Source organism: Delphinus delphis, chromosome 11 (assembly GCF_949987515.2).
Source record: "Delphinus delphis chromosome 11, mDelDel1.2, whole genome shotgun sequence".
Lineage (NCBI taxonomy): Eukaryota > Metazoa > Chordata > Mammalia > Artiodactyla > Delphinidae > Delphinus > Delphinus delphis.
In genome coordinates, this window is record NC_082693.1 from 83,416,930 (window position 1) to 83,426,164 (window position 9,235).

At 40.3% G+C, this 9,235-nt stretch overlaps 1 non-coding gene across 1 annotated transcript; it reads right to left on the bottom strand.

Annotated features, from left to right (window-relative positions):
- Positions 1-5,351: 5,351 nt before the first annotated feature.
- On the bottom strand, positions 5,352-5,458 carry LOC132434684 (U6 spliceosomal RNA). The gene has a single exon (XR_009521399.1). It is a non-coding gene; the product is annotated as a U6 spliceosomal RNA (small nuclear RNA).
- Positions 5,459-9,235: the final 3,777 nt, after the last annotated feature.

Consider the following 9,235-nt stretch of genomic DNA (forward strand, 5'->3'; position numbering starts at 1 on the left):
CGCTGCAGGAAACAGCTCTAAATATTAAAGAAAGTTATCGTATTACAGACGATGATGGAAACACTGCTTTCTAGATTAGTCAACTTATAGATTTATGTAAACAAGTATTTCATGAGTAAATGAAGATAACAAATGCAAATGAGACAGTGAGATCATTTTATCTTTGAAGGTGCGGAAACATTTTGTCCCATTGTTTGAGTGAAGAACACGTGGAGTGAAAAGTGGGCACTTAGATGGGAAGGTCAACAGACCAAGACCTCTAGGCCAGCTGCCTGCTTTCATAAACAGTTTTATTGGACCACAAGCCCACCCAATCATTTATGGATTGTCTATGGGTAGAGCTGGATAGTTGTATGGCCCACAAATTCTAATATATTTACCATCTGTTTCTTTCCAGAAAAAGTTTGCTGACCCCTGACTTAGATGGCAGTGAGAAAATAGCATTATGTTCCGAAAGTGGGTCTTATCTTAAACAATCATTTTCAGTGGACTGAGAACATATGACTTCAGTGGTACAGTATTAATAAAATTTGATATTGTTGAATTTTACATAATTGAAAACTGCAAATAAGAAGAGTTGAGAGGTCAAACGGTAACTTTATAATAAACGCTGTTGCGGTCCTAAATTTGAAAGCCAAAGGCAATCATTAAATAAGGTAGAAGGAGGGTCTGTTTATTGACCTCACAGGAGATAATATAGTAGTCCATTGGTATCTGCGGGGCAATTGGTTCCAGAAATCGCCCCCCATCCCCCACCCATGCCGCAGATACCAAAATCCAAATGGATACTCAAGTCCTTTATATAAAATGGCATAGTATTTGCATATAAGCTACGGACAACCCCCCCATATACTTTAAATCACCTCTAGATTACTTACAATACCTAATGCCATTTAAATGCTATATAAATAGTTGCCATTGTGTGCAAATTCAACTTTTGGTTTTTGGAACTCACGGGAATTTTTCCCACTGAATATTTTCAATTTGCGTTTGGTTGAAACCGAGGATGTGGAACCTATGAATGCAGAGAAATGACTGTATTCTGTACCTCTGGAGGTAATGAGAGTCAAGTTGATAAGAGCTTGATATACTAGGGGCAAAGGCCCTACCTGGCTGTAAAAAGACTTAGTGGTTCACAGTTCTGATTGCATGATGGGATCACAAGGGGAGCTTTTAAAAACCCCAGAGCTATTCAGGGTTTTTTGTGGTTCCAAATTTTAGAATTGTTTTTTCTATTTCTGTGAAAAATGCCACTGGAGTTTAGATAGGGATTGCAATGATTCTATGGGTAATATGGGTAATATAGACATTTGAATAACATTAACTCTTCTGATCCACAAGATACCGTTCCATGTATTTTTGTCTTCTTCAATTACTTTCATCAATGTCATAGTTTTGGTGTTTGGATCTTTTACTTCCTTGGTTAAGTTTATTCCTATTTTATTGTTTTCAATACTGTTATAAATGGGATAGTTTTCTTTATATCTTTATCATTCCTGGTGTACAGAAACACAACTGATTTTTATATTTTGATTTTGAGTCCTGACACTTTATTCATTTTTGTAGATTTAACAATTTTTTTGGTGGAGTCTTTAAAATTTTCTATATACAAGATCACCTCATCTGCAAACAGAGACAATTTTACTTCTTCTTTCCCAATTAATTCCTTTTTCCCTTCCTGTTTGCTCTGGCTAGGATTTCCAGTACTATGATGAATGAGTGGTGAAAGTGGACATTCTTTCTTGTTCTTGATCTTAGACTGAAAGCTTTCAAATTTCATCATTAAGTGTGATGTTAGTTGTGGGTTTGTCACATATGGCCTTTATTATGTTGCAGTATGTTTCTTCTACACACAGTTTGTTGAGTTTTTATCATGAAAGGATGCTGAATTTTGTCAAATACTTTTTCTGCACCTATTGAAATGATCATATAATTTTTATCTTGCATTCTATTAATGTGGTGTGTCACATTTATTGATTTGTGTGTGTTGAACCATCCTTGCCTCCCAGAGATAATTCTCACAAAGCTATCTTGAGAATGTACAAAACTGGAGGCATCACACTCCCTGATTTCAAACTGTATTATGAAGCTATAATAATCTAAACAGTGTAGTACTGGCATACAAACACATAGACCAATGAAACAGTATTAAGTGACAGAAATAAACTGATGAATACATGGTCAACTAATTTTTGACAAGGAGCCAAGAATACTCAGTAGAGAATATATAGTGTCTTCAATAAATGGTGTTTGGAGAACTTGATACTCACATGCAAGGGAATGAAATTAGACCCCTATCATACACCACTTACAAAATTAACTCTAATGGATTAAGGACTTAAACATAAGACCTGAAATCATAAAACTCCTAGAAGAAACATAGGGGAAAAGTTCTTTGGCATTGATTCTGGCGATGATTTTTTTAAAATATGACATCAAAAACACAAGCAACAAAAATAAACAAGTGGGACTGACTACATCAAACTAAAAAGCTTATGCACAGCAAAAGAAACAATCAACAAAATGAAAAGACAACCCATGGAATGGGAGAAAATATTTGCAAGTCATATATCAGATAAGGGGTTAATATCCAAAATATGGAAGAAACTCATACAACTTGATAGCAAAAAAAAAAACCCAAAAGACCTCAAAACCAAAAAACAAATGATCTGATTTTAAAATCGTCAAAAGACCTAAATAGACTTTTTTTTCCAAAGAAGACATACAAATGGACAGTAAGTACATGAAAAAGTGCTCAACATCAATAATCACAGGGAAATGCAAATAAAAACCACAATGAGATATCACCTCACACCTGTTTAGAACTGCTGCTATCAAAAAGACAAGGATGTGTGGAAAAGGGAACCCTAGTGCACTGTTAGTGGGAGTGTAAATTGGGCCAGCCACTATGGAAAACAGTAGGGAGGCTTCTCAAAAGACTGAAAATAGAACCACCATATGATCTAGCAATCTCACTGCTGCGTATTTATCCAAAGGGAATGAAATCACTATCTCATAGAGATATCTACACCCCAAGTTCATTGCAGTATTATTCACAATATCCAAACATGGAAATAACCTAAATGACCATTGATGGATCAATGGATGAAGAAAATATGGTATACATATATATATATATATATATAATATATACACACACACACTGGAATATTATTCAGCTTTAAAAAAGGGCAATCCTGACATTTGTGACAACATGGATGAAACTTAAGTGCATTATGTTAAGTAAAGTAAGTCAGACAATGAAAGACAAATACTGTATGGTGTCCCTTATATGTGGAATCTAAAAAGGTCAACTCACAGAAACAGAGAGCAGATGGGTGGTTCCCAGGAGCTGAGGGATAGGTGAAACGAGATGTTGGTAGGAGAATACAAATGTCCAGTTATAAGACATCTGGGGATCTAACGTACAGCATGGTGACTGTAGTTAACAATACTGTGTTGTATAAGAGCAATAACAAAATGGTAATTATGTGAGGTGAAGGATGTGTTAAGTAACCTTGTTGCAGTGAACATTTCACAATATATAGACATATCAAATCATCACACCTTAAGCAACATTATATATCAATTATATCTCAATAAATCTGGAAATCAAACAAAAAACCAACCCAGAGCTCAGGCTGCTTACCATACCAATTAGTTCAGAAACTCTGGGGGTGGGATCTAGGCATCAGTATATTTTAAAGATCCCTGGGTGATTCCAGGGTGCAGCAAAGGTTAATCCCTCTCTGGAAATGGGCTGTTCTTTGTGGGAGAGGGCAGAATGTGCTTCTATTTGCCTTGAGACTTTCCCATGAGATAGGACTTCTACCCAGACCCTCTCCTCTTGGGTAACTACCGACAAAGGTTCTCTCTTTGACCAAATTTTAGTCAGCCTCCTCTGAGCCCTCTGCTCAACTAGACTTGACTGTGGGCTTTGGTCTCTATCCTTATAGAGTCCAGTTTTAGCAAGAATCCTCTGAAGTCAATTTAGCTAGAATCCCTCATCCTCAATATTTGGAGAATCACCCTCAATATCTGATCACTTTCCTCATCCCCCTCCCACAATTCCCCGGTATCGGATCCTCTTGGCCTGCCCTCATCAAGAATCCCGTTTGGTCAGTTTAGCAAGAATTATCCTACCCTCTTAGTAATTTTCTATCCACCGACCCCCACCTTGCTCCATGGCTATAAATCTCCACTCCCTTGGTATTCAGACTTGAGCCTGAGCTCTCTCCCCTTCTGCCAAAAGGCATTGCAATAGATCGTCTTGAAGGAAGTCTTCCTTATCATCTTTAACAAGCACCAGAATAATTTTTTCTTTAACACTACTACTCACCCTTAATGTCTCAGTTTAAGTCTTAAATGTCCTTTTCTCTAGGAAGTCTGAATTAGGTGTCCCTCTCTAGGCTCACAGCGCCCCCTCTACTCCTCCTATCAATTGCTATTGTAATTTCCTGTGTACTCTTCTCTGTGTCCCATTTGACTCAAAATGTCATGATGGCAACGCTGTATCCACCTTGTTCCACGTGAACAACAGCAGCAGCAGTGAATACTCACTGCATCACACACAGACTATGTGTCACTCCCTGCGCATATTATCTTAGTTAATACCTATCTCAACCCTATTGTCATCTCCATTTTACAGGCAACAACCTGAGGATGGGAAAATTAATGAACTTGCCTCAGGTCACACTGCTAGGAAGCCCTTAGTGTTAAATTCAGTTTCTGGCACATGGTAGGGTGTTCAATAGAGATTTGTTGAGTGAAAAAAAATAAATGCATGAGTTGCTTTCCTCTCTAGTTTGTCCACAACCTCTCCGGTGGGACTGAAACCACAGTGAGATTCCCTTCCCCTACTCCCATGCTTACTAAGGCTCAGCTTTGACCTCTTCCAAGTTTTCTGTCCCAAAGTAGATGGGCTGAAAGTCCTGACCTTCATATGACTGAACAGCAGCAACTTCTAGAGAAAGGACTAGTATTCCAGCTTGTTTGACAGAGATACTTAAAGGAAAATGAAAATAAGAGAGGAGAGACTGTATGTGTCACATTTCCCGAAGTGTGTACTTTCAGCTTACAGCCTGAGAACCCAGTGTGGGAGAAATAGGGCACGGAATTGCTGCAAAAGACCCTTAAATCCTTAGACATGTCACACATTTTCTGAAAATGGAAATAAGCATTATTTTCCACTTCTAGATATACTATTGAACTTACTGCTGTCACAACCAATAAAGCGTGAGCTCATTTAAAATTATTATCGAATCCATATTAGCTTCCCATCATCTCATTCAGTAAGTACAAACTGCAGCTCTAAAACATTTTGCGGGGTCCAGTGGGATTTTTTTTTTATTAAAAATATGGAACGCTTTACAAATTTGTGGGTCATCCTTGCACAGAGGCCATGCTAATCTTCTGTGTATCGTTCCAATTTTAGTATATGTGCTGCCGAAGTAAGCACCAGTGGGATTTTTGCAGTTATTAGTAGTAATAAAAATTCTAAATATTTATTGACTGGGCAGTGTATTGTCGATGCAGAATACCTCATTTAATTCTCCATCAACCCTTTGCAGTAGATACTATTATTCTTATTTTACACAAAAAGAGCACAAGATATCCTAGAACACCGACAATAATATTTCCTGCTTAATACTGTGATGAAGACAAAACACCTAGGGGACTGCCGGGCCAGTGCCAGAGTGGCAGCAACAAGAAGGGTCCATGGAGGCTCACAATGCTTGGGTGGTTGGAAGGGGGATGCTACTAATATCCGGACATGGAAAAGGGGCCTCAGGTAGACTGACTGTGACTAGAGTTGGGGATCTCATGATGATCCAAAAAGGGGCTGGTGTATACCTAAAGATTAGCAGGGGCTAAAGTGGTTGCCTTGGCAAATGGCGATGTTCTTGGGTGGGGTGGGGACAATACGTAAGGGACCTGGAACCTCCAATGCTGGGAAGAGTGGTGCATGAATACTCAAGTATTCATCGAATCCCTACTGTGTTCTAGGCACAATGCAAGTGACTGGGATACAGTTCTAAGGAAAAGAGCTGTGATTTCTCTCTTAATTGGAATTGTTGAGAAATTATTCAAATATTAACATAACACATAATTTAAAACTGTGATAACTGTGAGGAAGGAAAGGTACAAACTGCTCTACAAGTGTACAATAGGGGAACCTGCTCTCATTTGGAGGGTCAGGAAAAGCTTTCTTGAAGGAGGAACTGGAGAGAGGGAAGGAGAGTGAGCATTCCTAGCAGAGGAAACAGCAAAGGCCCTGAGGTGGAAGGAAAAGGATACATTTGAGAAAATGAAAGACAGCCAATATGTCTACAGCCCAGTGTGCTGAGAAAAATACCACTGGGACTCTGAGCACGCTGGAGAACAAGACAAGGAACAAGCCATTGAAACTTGCCTCCAAGCTAAGACCAGACGGATTGAGGCTATTGAACTATATAGGTCTGAGTTTCCTCAACTGGCCCCACACTAGGGATCCAGGTAGTGCCAAGGTAGCCTTCACCATGCTGCCTGGCAGTTTCGCAGGTGACACGTACCCTGGCTAGGGGGGGAAATTGGGGTTTCGGCCCTAGTTCTACCTCTTTTTCAATTAGGAACCACTGGAGCTCTGCTGACCCTGTGGGATTGTGTAGGGAGTGGTCCTTATACTGATTAAAGTTTTTGCAGCACTGGTATAGAGCAGCGGCCTTCAACCTAAGATGCACATCAGAGTCACCTGGAGGGACTTTAAAATTGCTGCTGCCATTATCCACAATAGCCAAGATATGGAAATGACCTAAGTGTCCATCGGTGGATGAATGAGTAAAGAAGTGTGGTATATATGCAATGAAATATTATTCAGCCGTAAAAAAATGAGGAGGTCATACCATTTGCAACAACTTGTATAGCCCTTGAAGGCATTATGCTAAGTGAAATAAGTCAGATGGAGAAAGACAAATATCGTATGATCTCACTTGTATGGGGAATCTTGCAAACAACAACAGCCACAACCAAAACAGAAAAACAAACTCATAGCAAAAGAGATCAGACTTGCGGTTACCAGAGGCAGAGGGTGGAGGAAAGGGGATTTGGAGAAAGATGGTCCAAAGGTACAAACTTTCAGTTATGAGATAAATAAGTACTAGGGATGTAATTTACAGCACGATGGCTATAGGCAACACTGCTGTATGGTATACGGGAAATTTTTTAAGAGAGTGAATTCTATGAGTTCTCATCACAAGGAGAATTTTTTTTCCTTTTTTATTTTCTCTTTTTGCCTTTTATTGTATCTATAGGAGAAGATGGATGTCAGCTGAACCTACTGTGATAATCATTTCACAATATATGTGAATGAAACCATCCTGCTGCATGCCTTAAACTTACATAGTGATGGATGTTCATTATTTCTCAATAAAACTGGAGAAAAATTCCTACTGCCTCAACCCCATGCCCACGGTTTATGATTTAACTGCTCAGAGTATATAGTCTGGGCATCAAGACTTTTAAAATCTCTCCCAGTGGTTCTAATGTTCAAACAAGTTTGAGAACCATGGGGTTAGAGGCTAGTTCCCAAATGTCAGCCTACAGATCAGCTATATCATAAGTACCTGTAGGGCTTATAAAGAAATCTCCGGCTCTATATCAAATCTGCTGGGTCAGCACTTAAAAATGGAAGCCTTAGGTGATTTTTGAACCTATCCAGGTTTGCTAAGGCCTGATTTAGATCATGGCCTCTCAAACTTTAATCTGATTCAGTCTGGGGTGGGGCCTGAGTTTCTGCATTTCTAACAAGCTCCAAGGTGTTGTTGCCTTCCAAGCTTGAAGAGCAATGGCTTCAGGGGATGCAAATGGAAGAATGGGTGGCTTTTCTCCAAAACCCACCAAGGGCTGGACCTGAAATCTATTAGCATACAGGGACCTTATTTACATGTCCATGTCCCCTTCCCAGATCACTTTCTTCGGGGCAGGGATTGAGTCTTTTTTTTTTTTTTTAAACATCTTTATTAGAGTATAATTGCTTTTTTTTTTTTTTTTTTTGCGGTACGCGGCCCTCTCACTGCTGTGGCCTCTCCCGTTGCGGAGCACAGGCTCCGGACGCGCAGGCTCAGCGGCCACGGCTCACGGGCCCAGCCACATGTGGGATCCTCCCGGACTGGGGCACGAACCCATGTCCCCTGCATCAGCAGGCGCACTCTCAACCACTGCGCCACCAGGGAAGCCCTAGAGTATAATTGCTTTACAATGGTATGTCAGTTTCTGCTTTATAACAAAGTGAATCAGTTATACATATACCTAGTCTATGTCAGGGCACTATCTCTAGCATCTAAACTCAGTGCCCAGCATGTTAGAAGCACAATAAATGGGATCTGAATTGAATAAATACCATGATATCCTCAGGGTCCAAGATGCAGAGCCAGCTGAAGGTGAGACATTGCTATAACACGGGCCTTCTGCCACTTCCAGTCATAAATTCCAATTGGATGGGGTCCAATGCGAAGCTGCGTGTTACCGAAGCCTGCTCGGTAGGGGGTAGGGTCAAAGCAGGCCTCTGGAATATTAATAATTCTGAGCAGTGACCACAGCTATGATATTTACAGACCCATGAAGCACAGGGGACAGCCTGAGGCTACACACACAGCTATAGACTCCAAGGATTTACTCTGCTCCAAATGGAGCATGTATATTGCCCAAGGCTGCCAAAAGCCATACGGCTCATTAGTTTTTACTATACAGAGAGAGGTGCCAGGCCTGGTGCTAAAAGGACATGACAAAGCACATTTGACAGCAACGGTCAAAGGAAAAAGCACAGTGGGAGCGGAACTGCTCTGCGGGAAGTTGCTCATGCCTTTGGAACAGGAGACAAATACCTCTGCCTCTCCGTTTGGAGGCCCAGGCTGGTTGGAATCTGACAAGGACTTATTACTTTAGAAACTTTTTTCAGGGGTTTGGTTTCTTCCCCTGGATTCTCCTTGCATGGTGATGGATGTTTTATTCCTGAATATTTTTTGATGCTATAACTCTTGGTGTAGTTTGTGAGTTACACATTGGGAAGGGGTCAGAAGAGAGAAAGGAACAGAAAGAGAGCAAAAAGAGAGAGAAAGAGAAAGAGACAGAGAGACAAAGAAATAGAGAAGGGAAGGGGAAAAAAACCCACAATTATAAGTAGATGGAAAGGAGCAGAAAACTGTAAAGAAAGGGGTGGGAAGTCAGACAAGGATGGAGGTAGGACCTCAGGCAAGGG